A 16974-nucleotide genomic window follows, 5' to 3' on the forward strand; every position below is an offset into this window, starting at 1 on the left:
CAATCTGGTTTCACTATCATGCTTCTCAAATCACTGCAGCACGATTCTGGTCTCATGACAAGGACAATTATATTGCTGGAAGACTCCATAGCTGTGGGAACATAAGAGCATAAAGGGCTATAATAATGTGTTTTTTAGAGTTTTCTGTGCATTGAAGTCTTTTAGTAAACTTCGTGCTTTAGTTTTCAGCCAACATTTCTTATTGTTTCTCCTGAAATATTTCAGAAAATTTTCATTCGGTGTTTTAACTTCGTTGAGTGTTCCAGTGGCCGCTTGAATTTTTGCTTTTAGCTAATAATTTTGTGAAGTTTTGTTGGTATTGGTATTAGATGGGGTGTAGTAGTATTAAGACAAGTAGTTGCTTTCTTAGTAGACAGAGAATTTCGAGACTGCTATTGTCAGTTCTATAAATAGTTATACTGGTGTAACTGAACGTAGGTAGGGTAGATGTATAGTTTTTTTTTCAGTAACTGTAAAATTTATCATGAGTGAGATGTGTGGGCTGTGTCATAGGTTTGTGAGTAGTGGCTTATGGTGTTGGATTTGTTCAAAGTATTTTCATTGGGGGGGGGGGGGGGTGCAGTTCAGTGGGGAAGCCAGTGGTCATTCTAGTGATATCTTCTCCTGGGAATGCAGAATCTGTAGTAGAAATAAGTTGATAGAGGAGCAGGAGCATAAGATCTGTGCCCTTCAGGTGCAGTTACGATGCACAAAGGAGGAATTAGATGGGTGGAGGAGGGTGAGTGGTGGTGGGGAATGGGAACTGGCAGTTGGCAAGAAGGCAGCTAGGAGGAGGAGGTATGCAGACAGTTACACTTGGCATATATGCAATAGATTTGACCAACTGTCAGAGGTGAGTGAAGAGGAGCCTCTTGTATCTGTAGATATAGGGAATGTGCAGCAGTCCTCAGCAGTTTGGAGGCCTAGGTCAGTTGCAAAGTCTAACAGAAAGGAGGAGGTTCTGCTGCTAGGTAGCTCGCACAGTAGAGGTGTGTGCCAGTAGTTGCAGGAAGTGTTGGGGAGTGAGTACCAGGTCACCAGCATTGTGAAGCCTAGTGCAGGGTTGGCTCAGGTGACTGGCAGCTTAGGGGAGTTATGTAGGAATTTTACAAAGGAGGATCAAGTAGTGATAGTGGCTGGAGCAGGGAACAGTCTTGATAGGGACAGGGAATATGATGTAGGCAGTGACCTGGTACCGAGCGAGGTGGCGCAGTGGTTAAACACTGGACTCGCATTCAGGAGGGCGACGGTTCAATCCCACGTCCGGCCATCCTGATTTAGGTTTACCGTGATTTCCCTAAATCGCTCCAGGCAAATGCCGGGACGGTTACTTTCAAAGGGCACAGCCGACTTCCTTCCCCGTCCTTCCCTAATCCGATGAGACCGATGACCTTGCTGTCTGGTCTCCTTCCCCAAAAAACAACAACAACAGCAGTGACCTGGTAAAGATAGCTACTCAAACTGGTAGTACTAATGCGCATTTCGTGCAACTGTTTCAGCGTCATGATCGGCCTTGTCTTAATGCGGCTGTTAGGCATGTTAACATGGGGCTGGAGAAGGTACTGATGGCAGAGGGCATGGGTCACATTTGAGTGGTGCCAGTTGAGTCTATCAGTAGATCAGGTTTCACTAGGCATGGCCTGCACCTCAATAGGTATGGGAAGGGGAGGCTGGCAAAGCTTATAGGTGACAGTGTAGTGGGTGGTGGTGGGATCACTCATGGAAAAGTTCCTGTAGTAATTTGTGTCAGAGCTGCACCTTTTTTTAGATTGAAATCAGCTGATAGGTATACCTGATTAAAGGGAGTCCCTCTGAGTAAAGGCTTACATTCAGAGGAAGTCATGTTTCCAAGTAGAGAAGGAATTAGCATATTTCATCAAAATATAAGAGGTATTAGAGATAAAGTTGGTGAACTGCTTATAGATGTTGACTCTGAAATTATTGGAATATCGGAGCACCACTTAAGTAATTTGACAATTCAGAGGCTTCCTTTACCAGGGTACAGATTAGCTTGCTGTTTTTCAAGGAGTTCCTTGTGGGGTGGGGAGGGGCTATGTACATAAAAAAACAGTATTCCATTTGAGTCCATAGATGTATCACGGCACTGCACTGAACAGATATTTGAACGTTGTGCAGGGGCAGTTGGATTTGGTGAAACTAAACTTCTAATTGTTGTTGTTTATAGGTCCCCTAACTCTGACTTCAGAGCATTTCTGCTCAGGCTATAGAGGGTTCTTGATTCACTTTGTAGGAGTTACCAGAAATTATTTATATGTGGTGACTTCAATATAAATTTTGTATATGATGGTGCAATAAAAAGGATGTCGGTAGATCTCCTAAGTTCATATGATCTAATGCAGACTGTTTTTTTCCAATTAGGGTGCAGGGGTACAGTAGTACAGCCATAGACAATATTTTTATTCATTATTCATTACTAGATGGGAATTACATTAGTAAAAGGGTGAGTGGCCTTTCAGACCATGATGCACAAATTTTAATACTAAAAGGCTTTTGTACTCAAATAAATGTCACATGTAATTACAAACTATGTAGAAAAGTTAATCCAACAGCAATAGAGAGCTTTTTAAACCTTGTCAAGGAACAAGAGTGGCAGGATGTTTATAGTGTCGATAACATATATGATAAATACTTTCCTTAACACATTTCTTATGCTCTTTGAGAGTTGCTTTCCATTAGAACATTCTAAATGGGGTAGTAAGAATAAAAGGCAGCCTGTGTGGTTGACTAGTGGGATAAGCATATTGCGTAGAACAAAGTGGGAATTATATCAAAATGTTAATAGTAGGCACAATCGAGCTACAATAGCCCATACATACAGTATTGTAAGGTGCTTAAAATGTTATTAGGAAGGCAAAGAGCACGTGATATGCAAATAGAATAGCTAATTCACTGAATAAAATTAAAACCATAGGGTCAGTTGTGAAGGAAGTGTCTGGTCAGCAGCAAAAGGTCGACCATATAATGTCGGTTCGTAGTAAAAATATTTCTGTTACTGATAAATCAGATGTATGTACAGTATTAAATAATCATTTTCTGAGCATTTCTGGTGAATTAAATAAAAATTTTGTTTCTACAGGGAATCATATAACTCTCTTGACAAATGCCTTTCTAAGATTGATGTCTGAAATACTCCTCTGTGATGCAGACAAGGGGGAGATTCAGTCAATAATTAAATCACTGAAGGCTAAGGGCTCTCATGGATATGGTGGAGTGCCTAGCGGAATATTAAAGTACTCTGCTGCACATGTTAGCCCTGTATTTAGCCATATTCGTAATTTTTCCTTTAAGAATGGTCAGTTTCCTGAATGATTAAAGTACTTAGTAGTGAAGCCGCTTTAGAAAAAGGAAGAAAGGGATAATGTAGACAATTTTAGGCCTATTTCTATGCCATCAGTCTTTGCTAAAGTTACTGAAAAGGCTGTGTATGTAAATATAATTGATCATTTTATATCACACGATTTGCTATTAAATGTACAGTTCGGCTTTAGAAGTCGTTTAACAACTCACAATTCTATTTTCTCTTTTCTCTGTGAGGTACTGGATGGGTTACACAACAGGTTTCAAACACAAGGCATATTTTCTGATTTAACTAAGGCAATTGATTGTGTTGATCACAAAATATTGCTCTAGAAGTTGGACCATTATGGAATACAGGGAGTAGCTCACAATTGGTTCACCTCTTACTTTAGCAAAAGACAGCAAAAGGTCATTATTCACAATGTTGTGAATGGCTGTGATGTGGGGTCTCAGCGGGATACAGTCAAGTGGGGGATGGGGATCAGTTTTGGGGACACCCCTGTTCCTTATTTGGATAAAAGATATGCCCTCTAGTATTACTGGTAACTCTAAAATATTTCTGTTTGGTGATGACACTTGCTTGGTAGTAAAGGATGTTGTGTGCAACATTGGCTCAGTTTCAAACAGTGCAGTTAATCACCTAAGTCGATGGCTTGTAGAAAATAAACTAATGCTAAATCACAGTAAGACTCACTTTTCACAGTTCCCAACACACAATTCAATAAAACGGAATGGGCATATGATTGGTGAAACTGAACAGTTCAAATTTCTAGGTGTTCAGATAGATAGTAAACTGTCGTGGAAAACCCACGTTCAGGATCTTGTTCAAAGACTTAATGCTGCCATTTTTACTATTTGAACAATATCTGAAGTGAGTGGTCGTTCGAAATGAAAATTAGTCTACTTTGCTTATTTTCATTCACTTATGTTGTATGGTATTTTAACTCTTCCCATTCTAAAAGGATATTTTTTGCTCAGAAACGGCTGGTCGGGCAATAACTGGTGTAGGTTCACGAACCTCTTGTCAACCCCTGTTCACGAGCCTGGGTACTTTGACATTGGCCTCTCAATATATACATATTCCGTACATTCATTTCTTCCAGAATGAGATTTTCACTCTGCAGGGGGGAGTGCGCTGATATGAAACTTCCTGGCAGATTAAAACTGTGTGCCGGACCGAGACTCAAACTCTGATCTACCCAAACACAACTCATGCCTCATCCTCAGAGCTCTACTTCCACCAGTACCTCGTCTCTTACTTTCCAAACTTCACAGAAGCTCTCCTGCGAACCTTGCAGAACTAGCACTCCTGGAAGAAAGGATATTGCGGAGACATGGCTTAGCCACAGCCTGGGGGATGTTTCCAGAATGAGATTTTCACTCTGCAATGGAGTGTGCGCTGATATGAAACTTCCTGGCAGACTAGGGAGAGCTTCTGTGAAGTTTGGAAAGTAGGAGACGAGGTACTGGTGGAAGTAGAGCTGTGAGGACGGGACACGAGTCGTGCTTGGGTAGCTCAGATGGTAGAGCACTTGCCCGCGAAAGGCAAAGGTCCCGAGTTATAGTCTCGGTCCGGCACACAGTTTTAATCTGCCAGAAAGTTTACCGTCATTTCTTGTTAACAATATTAGCTTATTCCCAAGAATAAGCCAGCTTTAACTCAGTTAATACTCGGCAGGAATCAAACCTGGATTTGGATCAGACTTCCTTAACTCTTGCGCAGAAAGGTGTGCAGTATACTGCTGCATACATTTTTAGTAATCTACCACTCAAATTCAAACATCTTAGCAGTAATCCACATGCTTTCAAATTAAAACTGAAGAGTTTCTTCATGGCTCACTCCTTCTATTCCATCGAGGAGTTCCTTGAAAAATTAAGCTGATTCTTGTTGTATTGTTGATTGCATTTACTTAAACTTATGGATTGACTCTTTTCAGGTTCATAAACACTTTATTTTTTATCTGTTATTACTTTCATGTTGTAATTTCATGTACTTACATGTTCCATGAATTTGGAGAGTTGCTCCTCAATTTGGTCCTAAGGAACTTGACTTGTAAATAAATAAATTGTCAACAGCTGTAATTATGTCTTTCATTACTACCATGGGTCCCATAAAAGTGCAAGTGAATGTTCCTATAGTATAATACTGCCCTTGGTAGACTGCACCCTTGGCGTGGTACATGTTTTGAGCAACCGTACAATTGGATGGCAGTGTATCTGGACATGGTCATTGATCTTGTGTAACAAGAAACATGATTCGTCTGACCATGTGACACATTTCCATGGAACAGTCTCAATGATTCGTGCACACTGCAATTACAGTTGTCAATACCAATCAGTCAACATGGGTACATGCACACATCATCCAGTGTGGAGGCCCCACATTCAGCAATGTGCGCTGATTATGTGCTCCCAAACACGTGTGCCTGGACCGGCATTGTGCTGTGTCATTAGCTCTGCCACAGATACTCACCTATCCTGCTTTACGGAAATCCAACACCGTGTTGCCAACTCAAGGTTTTACCATCCTTCGACCACGTTTCCAAAAGTGCCGATGACAGTAGCACTCAAACTAATGAGTCAGAGAATGTGGGTGGGGAGTGGAGTCAGGTTTTCTTGTGACTGATGATCAATTTGGCAGAAACAACTTTTATTTATTTCAATTTTTTTTTCCTCAACTCAAATTTATTGACAAGTAGTCTCCAATCTGATGCCATTGTGGAACACTCGACATTCTTAGAGTGAGCCTGGTGCCAGATGTGAGAACATGAACCACCCCAAACAGTGTGGCATCATAATGATGAGGGCGCAAACCCCGCAACTGCTGAGCCTGTAAGAGAAATGGAAAGCATAACTGCCCTTGTTCTGAAACAAAGGTCTGAATAATTAATGTGGTCTCACTCCAGCTAATGTTACAACTGGCTTACAGTCACACTAAATAAACATTCAATCAAGGAATGTTCCCTCGAACAGGCTCGTCGCTTTTCGTAACGTGAGCAGGCGCTTGGCGCACTTTGTACACATATAGTCGAAAGTTGTCATTATGCTACCAAGGGAAACGTGTATGACCTAAATCACACTTTAACTTTAGTTTATGTAAACAACAATACAATAAACTTATATTACATCACTAATTTACTATTCGATTACACAAATAAGAAACTTTCATATCATTCTACTACCGTAGCTGACATATCAACCTGTTTCAACACTTTTAAGAACCTACTGAACAAAAACACTCCTTCATTGCAATATAAAAGAGCAAAGACTTTTTATATTGAAGAAGTATAAGTTACCACAAAGTTCCTTTCAGCTACACAGTTAATCCTCTTGCACATTTTCGGGAAATGCTTTACACTTCTCACATGTGTGCACTGTTTTTACATATCCTTTGCAAACAAAGCTATGGTATGAGTTACACCTTATGGTAGTAGATGTGTTTCTTACTTGTCCACATGTCACAAACCGACTTCTTTTCTTGGTGGTAGGCTCCTCAGTTCTTTCAACACATTGATCTTTGTATTTCTTGAGGAAAGTTGCAATGTCGGCAGGAAGTGAAGGAATATTAGCTCTTTCCCCTAGTTGAGGCTTCATAAGATAGAGTGCTAAATGTTTCAAGAAAATTCTTCTCTTCTTTATTGGATTTGCCTCATTTGTGTGAAAAGTTATTTGAGCATTGATTCCTGCTATATCCATCAGAGCATAAAATACAACCAATGACCATCTTCTTATCACCCTTGCGACGGAATACGCACCTCCTGATTGATTGACTGTGTCAACTCCTCCCTTTGCTATATTGTAATCCAAAACTATCTCTCGTTTCCCTGTAACTTTGTCAACGTTTCCAAATTGGGAATAGTTGAAAACAATGTAACTGCCTTGTTTTGTTTTGGCACATACGAAACTAGCATCATATCATTCTGAAAACCAAATAAACAGGAGTGGAAAGCCCTACATTTTCTAGGTAAAAATTCTTGTGGGATCTGGATTTTTGTTTCTTCTTCTCAACATGCCGATGCATGTTAGTAGCTTTTTCAAAAGGATATTGGCTAAGGAATCGCTAGTGTACCAATTATCCATTGTAATGTTTCTTCCCGAGCCTTCAATGTGAGTAACTAGCCTTCCTACAATAGCACAGGGAGTATTAGAAACATGGTATTGTCCTTTCGGTTGTTTTCCACAATATACCTCATTATTACTAGTGAAGAATGTTTTAGCATCTGCTAAAACAAAATCTTTATCCTGTACTTCGCTGGTTTGTTCGCGATATACTGAACAAAAGAATAGCGACCCCAGAAAGCTTGCAACTTTTCGTCTACTGTCACAAATTGTCCTACACTACAAGTGTTCTTGCAGTTCACCACAAAGACATCCAAAATTTGCTTTATTGCAGCAAGTTTATCAGTTACTCTTCTTTCTTGCCTTGTACTCTTGTCGTCAAAACAGACACATTGTAAAAGGAACATAAATCTTCTGTAGCTGATCACAGGTCTTGTAATCTCCATACCAGTACCATCTGCTGTCCACAGTTCAATGACACTTGTGTGATTTGTTTTCTTAGTCTCGATGAGATACAGCAATCCCAACAATGCCATCATTTCACACCTTATAGCAGCAAGCTATTCAGATGATGAAGTAGAAGCATTTTATGAAGAAATAAAAAATGCACATAACAAAGGACAAGACTGCCGCTTTAAACTGGTAATTGGTGACTTATTTAAATACCAAGGATGGTATCAAAAAACAGGCTTACCATAGACTGGTAAGGGCAAAAACAAACATTAATATTCCATAGGAACAAAGAAAACTAGTAACACCAAGAAAATAAATTATAGGTATGGATAGATTAAACGAAAGAAGAAAGGATTTTCAATATGCCCTTCGAGTGAGATTAGAAGAGTCAACAGAAGAAAGTCATACAATATTACTCATGTATTGAATGAATACCCTCTTATGCTAATTGGCACAAGCCATATCTTAATCTAGGTTTTCAGTTTAGACTGGAGAGTGGGCCCCTTCACAACTAGATAGACACTAGCATGAAATTTTCACTCTACAGTGGAGTGTGCACCGATACGAAACTTCCTGGCAGATTAAAACTGTGTGCTGGACCGAGACTTGACCTCGGGATCTTTGCCTTTCGTGACCAAGTGCTCTACCACCTGTGCTACCCAAGCATGACTCTCAGCCCATCCGTACAGCCTTATTTCCAGCAATAACTCATCTCCTGCCTTCCAATCTTCACAGAAGCTCTCCTGCAAAACCTGCAGAACTAGCACTCCTGGAAGAAAGGATACTGCAGAGAGATGGCTTAGCCACAGTCTGGGCGATGTTTCCAGAATGCGCCCATGAAAGGCAAATGTCCTGAGTTTGATCTCGGTCCTGCACACAGTTTTAACCTGCCTGGAAGTTATTTAGACACTGGTCTGATAAACTCCTGGAAAAGGACACACAAATGGTGCCATAGCCTTGCTAGTAAATAGAACAGCTCTCACTGTAGGATTTTGCTGTTGAGAACTCAGGATACCCACTGAGCAAAGCAGGCAGCCTTGATAACGAATGCAGGTACACTGTTCCTTACAAGTAACACAAGGGAACCACTTAAATATCTGTCTGTGCATACAATAAACAGAGCCAAGATTAGATTTCAGCTGGATTCTACAAAATCAACAGTATCAAAACAGCATAACTAGTACAAAACACCAAACAGGTAAACTATTAGTGACTGATCCTCCACTTGGTTTGTGCGCAAAGGGGGGGGGGGGGGGGACCGGAATGTAACAGTTCCAAATAAACAACCACATGTCACTGTGGAACACTCACGAGTAAGCCAAAACTAGCTTCCTAAGAGGTGATACGTGATTGACAGGGCATATGCACACTCGCAGCATAACTGCTCAGAGAACAGTTTGTCCATGCATTCAGCAGGAAATAAACTCAAACCTACTGGCAACAGAACATGACCGATGCTAGCCAGTACTTTCACAATTCGTACATCAGTTGCCAAACCATCTGGCAGCGGAGAGAAACAACTCAAAAATACTTCCACTTCCAGGAACTTACTGCACAGTGAATTCACTGCTAGTCAGTAAACTCAGTATTCGATTCCTGTAATCACTGATACACTACTGGCTATTAAAATTGCTACTCCAAGAAGAAATGCAGATGATAAACGGGTATTCATTGGACAAATACATTATACTAGAACTGTTATGTGATTACATTTTCACGCAGTTTGGGTGCATAGATCCTGAGAAATCAGTACCCAGAACAACCACCTCTGGCGCATACAGGTACAGCTGCCCATGCAGCTTCAACACGATACCACAGTTCATCAAGAGTAGTGACTGGCGTATTGTGACGAGCCAGTTGCTCGGCCACCATTGACCAGGCGTTTTCAATTGGAGAGAGATCTGGAGAATGTGCTGGCCAGGGCAAAAGTCGAACATTTTCTGTATCCAGAAAGGCCCATACAGGACCTGCAACATGCGATCGTGCATTATCCTCCTGAAATGTAGGGTTTCGCAGGGATCGAATGAAGGGTAGAGCCACGGGTCGTAACACATCTGAAATATAATGTCACTGTTCAAAGTGCCGTCAATGCAAACAAGAGGTGACCGAGACGTGTAACCAATGGCATCCTATACCATCACGCCGGGTGATACGCGCAGTATGGCGATGACGAATATACGCTTCCAGTGTGCGTTCACCGCGATGTCGCCAAACACGGATGCGACCATGATGATGCTGTAAACAGAACCTGGATTCATCTGAAAAAATGACGTTTTGCCATTCGTGCACCCAGGTTCGTCGTTGAGTACAACTTCGCAGACGCTCCTGTCTGTGATGCAGCGTCAAGGGTAACCGCAGCCATGGTCTCCGAGCTGATAGTCCATGCTGCTGCAAATGTCGAACTGTTAGTGCATATGGTTGTTGTATTGCAAACGTCCCCATCTGTTGACTCAGGGATCGAGACGTGGCTGCACGATCCGTTACAGCCATGCGGATAAGATGCCCGTCATCTCGACTGCTAGTGATACGAGGCCGTTGGCATCCAGAACGGCGTTCCGTATTACCCTCCTGAACCCACCGATTCCATATTCTGCTAACAATCATTGGATCTCGACCAACGCGACCAGCAATGTAGTGATAAGATAAACGGCAAACGCGATAGGCTACAATCAGACCTTTATCAAAGTCGGAAACCTGATGTTACGCATTTCTCCTCCTTACACGAGGCATCACAACAACGTCTCACCATGCAACGCCGGTCAACTGCTGTTTATCTATAAGAAATCGGTTGGAATCTTTTCTCATGTCAGCGCGTTGTAGGTGTCGCCACCGGCGCCAACCTTGTGTCAATACTCTGAAACGCTAATCATTTGCATGTCACAGCATCTTCTTCCTGTCGGTTAAATTTCGCGACTGTAGCACGTCATCTTCGTGGTGTGGCAATTTTAATGGCCAGTAGTGTATGATGAGTGTCGCACAGACCAGTTCCGGAAGTGTCGATGTACTCAGTGTTATATTAGCAGAATTAAATATATTGGGCGATATGAATGTTAAAATGGGTGATATGAATGCTAAAATCAATGAACACCAAGCAATATTGGGTGATGTGAATGTTAAAATCAATGAACAGTAAGCGATATTAAATAGTAAATTTTCTGACGTAGATAAAAGGTTAACTGAACAACAAGCAAATTTAGAAACTAGATTATCTAACATAGATGCTAAGATAGTGCAGCAGCAAGCTGCTATTGAAGCCAATTTTAGGGAACAACTACAAATCTTTGAAAATAAATTTGCCGAACAGCAGGGTAATATAGCTAACAAAATTGAGGATGTAGAATCTAGACTAAGTAAACTGGAAAATGAGGAAGTAAAAATTATCGACCCTGTAAATAAAATACAGGAAAGTGTCGGTAATTTATCAGAGCAATTTGGAATAGTATCAGAAAGGGTTAATTCATTGGCAGAAACTAATAGTAATATTGCAGATCGTTTAAGTGAAATAAAGATTAACTCAGCTAAGAAGATAGATAATTACCTATTAGGTCAAAGCAAAAAGTTCGAAGAAGATCTCTCTGAGTGGATAGAGCTTAAGACTGTACAGATTGACAATAAGGTGCGATCCACACTTGGGACCGCACAGAAAGTAGTTGAAGAACAGGCCCAGAAGAGTAACGAATTAATAAATACTTTTTTTTAATGAATTTAAACAAACTAAAAATAAAACTTTTGAAGATTTTGTCCAGAGACGTAACTCATAAGGTAGTTTTGCTGAACATCCGAGCAACAATATGGTAGTGACTCTAAACCAGAAAATGAATATATATAGCCAGTCAAAATCTAACTGCGAGAGGAAATGTCCACGAATACAACGTAGCGTATATACCAGTGAACCGTGGGAAATAAAGACGCAATGAATATAGAGAATGATCCCCGTGTCCAATGGACTCGTATTTCTTCATTATAGGTTGAACACAGTATTTTCAAGAGTAGACAATTCACAGTTTTCTCTAGTGAAAAGAGTAACATTAACCCAAAGGTATTTATCAGTTCTTTTAAGAGAATATTTCCGCGTAGTTGGACCGAGTTTGAAAAGATCCCATTCATAGTATCTAAAATTATAGGAGAAGCTGCATTGTGGGCCGCTGAAATAAGCGAAACCTGCAATACATGCTCCGAGTTTGAGAAACAATTCTTAGCAAAATATTGGTCATTAAGTCGACAAGGGCGTTTACCTAATGATGTTTATCAGCCTGAGTTTTACAATCCAAAGAAAGTGACCTTAAGATAATATTTTGAGGGTTATTTTAACAAGATAAGATGTTGGACTGAACCAATTTCGAGTCGTGAAGTCATTAGAATATTAAAAGTCAGATTACCGCTCAATATAAGAGAGAAACTTATTCACGTACCTGATAGTGATGTAGAGCAATTTCTATCCTTGATAGATTCAATTGATATGTTAATGGAGGATGCGAGACAATGGCAAAACAACAGCAATAATTATTATTCTAGGAATAATGGAGGTAACTGTCAATGGAGTCAGAATAAGCAGAATAACAATCACTCTCCAGAATTCAACCGCAATAACAATAATCCTCAAAACGGTGGTGGACAGATAGATCGCGTGCCAAAGAATAACCAGAATTGGAAGGTGAATTACAATTATTTTAAAAGGTCGTTCACAGAAAATAATAATCAAATGGCAGGACCAAGTGGTTTTCAAAGGGTGAATTTGGTATCAACGAATAGGAAAAGGAAGTTTGGGGGGTGGCAATAGCCAAACCATCAATGTTGTTACGATGGCTGAAGAAACAACTGTGCTCCCATCGAACCGTCAAATAAGTCCAGTAGGGGGACATGTGAAATGAATAACGTAGGTTGGACAAATACCAATACTACAGGCACGTCCTTTGAATCTAATAGACCTATACTATTAACGAATGGGAGAAGTGTGGTGATAGACAGTGCATATCCCCAAAAGGTAAATGAAATACATTCGGTACAAGTGCATGAACCACCCAGGAAACTGAATGACGGACTGTCAAATCAGAACCAGTCATTTTAAGCCTTCCTCAGATGACTGGTAATGAGGAGGGAGGCAAGCTTCGCGAGTCTGTAAACATCCTTAGGCATAACAATGAATCAGATATAAGAGAAGATTTAATGAATGAACCAAGGGCTGAATTAAATAAGAAAGGGTATACTTTACAAGCTATTGTGGTAGCAAAAATCAACAAAATACCGGTAAATGTACTAACTGATATGGGGTCAACGGTCAGTGTAATGACAATTAATTGCCTAAATGTGGTTAGTTGACAGCAGAAAATACCCACTTTGCCAGTATCATGATGCACAGTAACAGGGGCATTTAGCGCTAAGGGGCAAAGGATAACAAAGCAGTTGTGGGTAGCAGTAGAGCTACAAGGAGTCGAAATGGAATGTACTTTCTTGATAGTATTCAGAATTTCTACACCGTGCATGTGGGGGATGGATTTTTGTATGATTATAGTGCAATCCTTGATATTAAAGAAGGTGTTTGTACTTTGATTGTTAAAGACAAACCATTGAAGGTAACATTAATGAAGAAAGGAGGTATGTAATGAAATATTGTCAGCATTTAATTGTTAATTGTTTTCTGGTAAATGCTCTACATTGTCTGAATAATGACCATGTTAAGCCAATTGATGCTGAGGCTGATATGTCGAGCATCGACGAGAAAGTCCGGGAATCGGAATATTTATCTACACAACAATTGTATTTACCAGTATTCAATAAAAAACCAGGTGTGATTAAAATCTTCGAGTATAATATCGAAACTTACCTGCATACCACATTTTGTAAAACTACGTATTCAATTCCATGATCAAAAAGGGAAGTGGTAACTAAGGAAATAAAAAAGATGTTGGACTGGGGAATTATCGAGACCTCGATGTCCTGATATTCTAACCCACTATTAGCAGTAACTAAGCCTAATGGTGATATACAATTAGTCTTATATGCTCGAGATATCCAAAAAATTATTAAGCCCATTAGGACTCGACCAGAAAATGCAGAGGAACTCGTCCAGAAATTTCAGGGGTGAAGTTCCTGACCTCCCTGGACCTCAGATGCTCGTATTCGCGAATGGTGACGAATGGCTTGGTAATTTACCATATATACGTAATAAGGAAAGGGATCACAATGAGGTTATACGTAAAGCTTATTTGCAGTTAAAACATAAGGCTAATACACGAAAAATCCAATTTGATAAGAAATTAGGTGTCGTAATTAGTTATAAAGTTGGTGAGTCTGTATTGTTAAAAAATCATCCAAAATCATCAAAGAAAAAGAAACTAAACTGAAAATGTTGTAGTCTATGTAATGGACCATACCGAGTTGTGAAAATACCACATGCTGGAAGTTACCTTCTAGAAGACGAACAACAGAAGAAAATAATAGGAGTCTATCCTCACATAGAATTAAAAAAGTATTTTAGTTAAGCCAGAATTCATATTTTTATACGACAGGATCCATTTTGAAGCAAGAGATGATTAACAATGTATCATCTTTCTATCTAGATTTAGTAAATAAGTGGTTAGTAATAATAATTATTTTGATAATTAAGTTAAATTGAGTCATCCAAGAAGATGATAGATTTTACAAAGGATCAACTAATTACTATGAGTTTTATTAAGCTGTTGCAAGAGCCATCAAGAATTGTTGGGTTTTGCTTAATTAATTAAGTATGTATTTATTATTGATTAATTATAAATGTTTGTTTATAATATTTTTGTTAATAAGCCTCCACATGTGATCTTATAAAAGAGGCATCACACTCATGTACACGCAAGCACACTAAAAAATATAATCAGAATCAGTTCAGGTAGAAAATTGATGTAAAAGAAAGATCACTTATTTTGGGGGAGAGCATGTGAAAACTGTAAAGAAGGGAGACAAAGAGACCGATGAGGGAAAAAGGGAGTGAGAAGCGTTTGAATGACAGGACATTAACAATAAAGTGATGATAGTGTTGAACAGTCTATGTGTTAATAAACTAATAAGACTAGTATCAAAGGTCAAATATTATTCAGACTAATAAATAATATTGTTAGATAAAAACAAAAACAAAGTTTTGGTAGGAACCAGTAAATGGATAGTGGCCTGTGAGTACACAAGAGGGAGAAGTGTGAACTAAGTGCTACAGATTCGCGACAGTGGTGATGCAAACCATCAGGCTGCAGATTGTAGTGAGTCCTTAGAACAGTCTACCAGGGGCGACACCACTTCACAACAAAGGTCAACAATCAACCGCAAATAATCGGATCGTAATCGCTTCTTGGTACGATCTCATGCTGTGGGAGTTTCGCCAGGGGTTCAGAGAAGAGAAAATGGGCTTCGAACTGGGCCATGTTTCGCTGCTCACATGGTCCAGTGCTGACACAGCGTCAGTGCGACGATGAGTCGACAACACAGTGCAATATGATGTGAATTATATAAGTGATGAACCTTAAGTTCATGTTATTGTATTGATCAATGTAATAATTCAATTTTGTATATGTAGGTGTATGAGTGGTATAATATTTCAATTTTGTACGTGTATGTGTGTGAATGTGTGTGTGAAAATTAAAAACAGGGCCCTGACCTAGATAGGGACTTCGAAATGAGAAATAAAATACCCACTTCATCGTCCAGGGGGCATATGTAACACCCCAAAAAACCCGAAACCCCAAATAAGAATGTCATGATAATTTAAAGTAGGGAACAGTGTTATCCTGACAGGTACGACAACTTTGACAATAATATAACTCCTTAAAGTTTTAATGAACACCAATTTCAATAATTACTGAGTATGTCATGATATAAAGCTAGAAAGAAAGTAAGGTTATTTTTTATTAGCTCCTTTACAGGTGAACCACTATTTCCTAAAATTCTACCCATAAACCGAAGTCGACCATTCGAATTCTCTACCACAGTTTTTACATGCTCGTTCCACCTCATATCGCTTTGCAACGTTACGCCCAGATATTTAAACGACTTGACTGTGTCAAGTTGGACACTGGTAATACTAAATCCGAACGTTTCAGGTTTGTTCTGCCTATTCATTCGCATTAACTTACATTTTTCCACATTTAGAGCTAGTTGCTATTCATTACACCAACTGGAAATTTTGTCTATGTTGTCTTGTATCCTCCTACAGTCACTCAACTTTGACATCTTACCGTACACCGTGGCATCAATCAGCAAACAAACGCAGAATGCTGCCCACCCTGTCCGTCAAATCATTTATGTATATAGAAAACAACAGTGATCCTATCACACTTCACCTGGAGCACTCCTGACGATACCATTGTCTCTGATGAACACTCGCCGTCGAGGACAACATATTGGACTCTATTATTTAAGAAGTCTTCTAGCCACTTATAGATCTGTGAACGTATTCCATATGCTCGCACCTTTGTTAACAGCCTGCAATAGAGCACAACGTCAAATGCTTACCGGAAATCTAAAAATATGGAATCTAGCTGTCGCTCTTCATCCACAGTCCTCAGTATATCATGTGAGAAAAGGGCAAGCTGAGTTTCGCACGAGCAATGCTTTCTAAAACCATGCTGATTCGCGGACATAAGCTGCTTAGCCCCAAGAAGATTTATTATATTCGAGCTGAGAATGTGTTCAACGCTTCTGCAGCGAACAGAAGTTATGGATATTGTTCTGTAATTTTGCGGGTCCGTTATTTTACCTTTCTTATATATTGGAGGCACCTGCGCTTTTAACCAGTCACCTGGGACTTTGTGCCAGGCGAGATATTCACGATAGATGCAAGCTAGGTAAAGGGCCAATTCCGTACAGTACTCTTTGTAAAATCGAACTGGGATTCCATCTGGACCTCTACTAATCTTCGCTTGTCATCGTTTGAACGTAGAATGCCACAGCCTCTGCTTCCTCAGCATCTTCCGAATGTCGTTATTAAACTACGGTTCTTTCTTAACCTCTATCCACTAACTATGCACGTAACTCTCCAGACCACGACTTACAGTCTGCTTAAACTTAGTCCATAGTTCCTCTACATCCATCTTATTGGTACTAAGTGATGCCAGTTCACTGTCTAAGTAAGATGGTAATAACTTCTTATCTGCTCTATCTAGCGGAAACACTCTCCTA

At 39.9% G+C, this 16974-nt stretch overlaps 1 long non-coding RNA gene across 1 annotated transcript; it reads right to left on the reverse strand.

Moving 5' to 3' along the window:
• Window positions 1–5951: 5951 nt before the first annotated feature.
• Window positions 5952–16198, reverse strand: LOC124556591. The gene is made up of 2 exons (XR_006968625.1): window positions 16137–16198; window positions 5952–6148 (listed from the first exon to the last, which is right to left on the reverse strand). It is a non-coding gene; the product is annotated as an uncharacterized LOC124556591 (long non-coding RNA).
• Window positions 16199–16974: the final 776 nt, after the last annotated feature.

The sequence above is a fragment of the Schistocerca americana genome, chromosome X, assembly GCF_021461395.2.
Source record: "Schistocerca americana isolate TAMUIC-IGC-003095 chromosome X, iqSchAmer2.1, whole genome shotgun sequence".
NCBI lineage: Eukaryota > Metazoa > Arthropoda > Insecta > Orthoptera > Acrididae > Schistocerca > Schistocerca americana.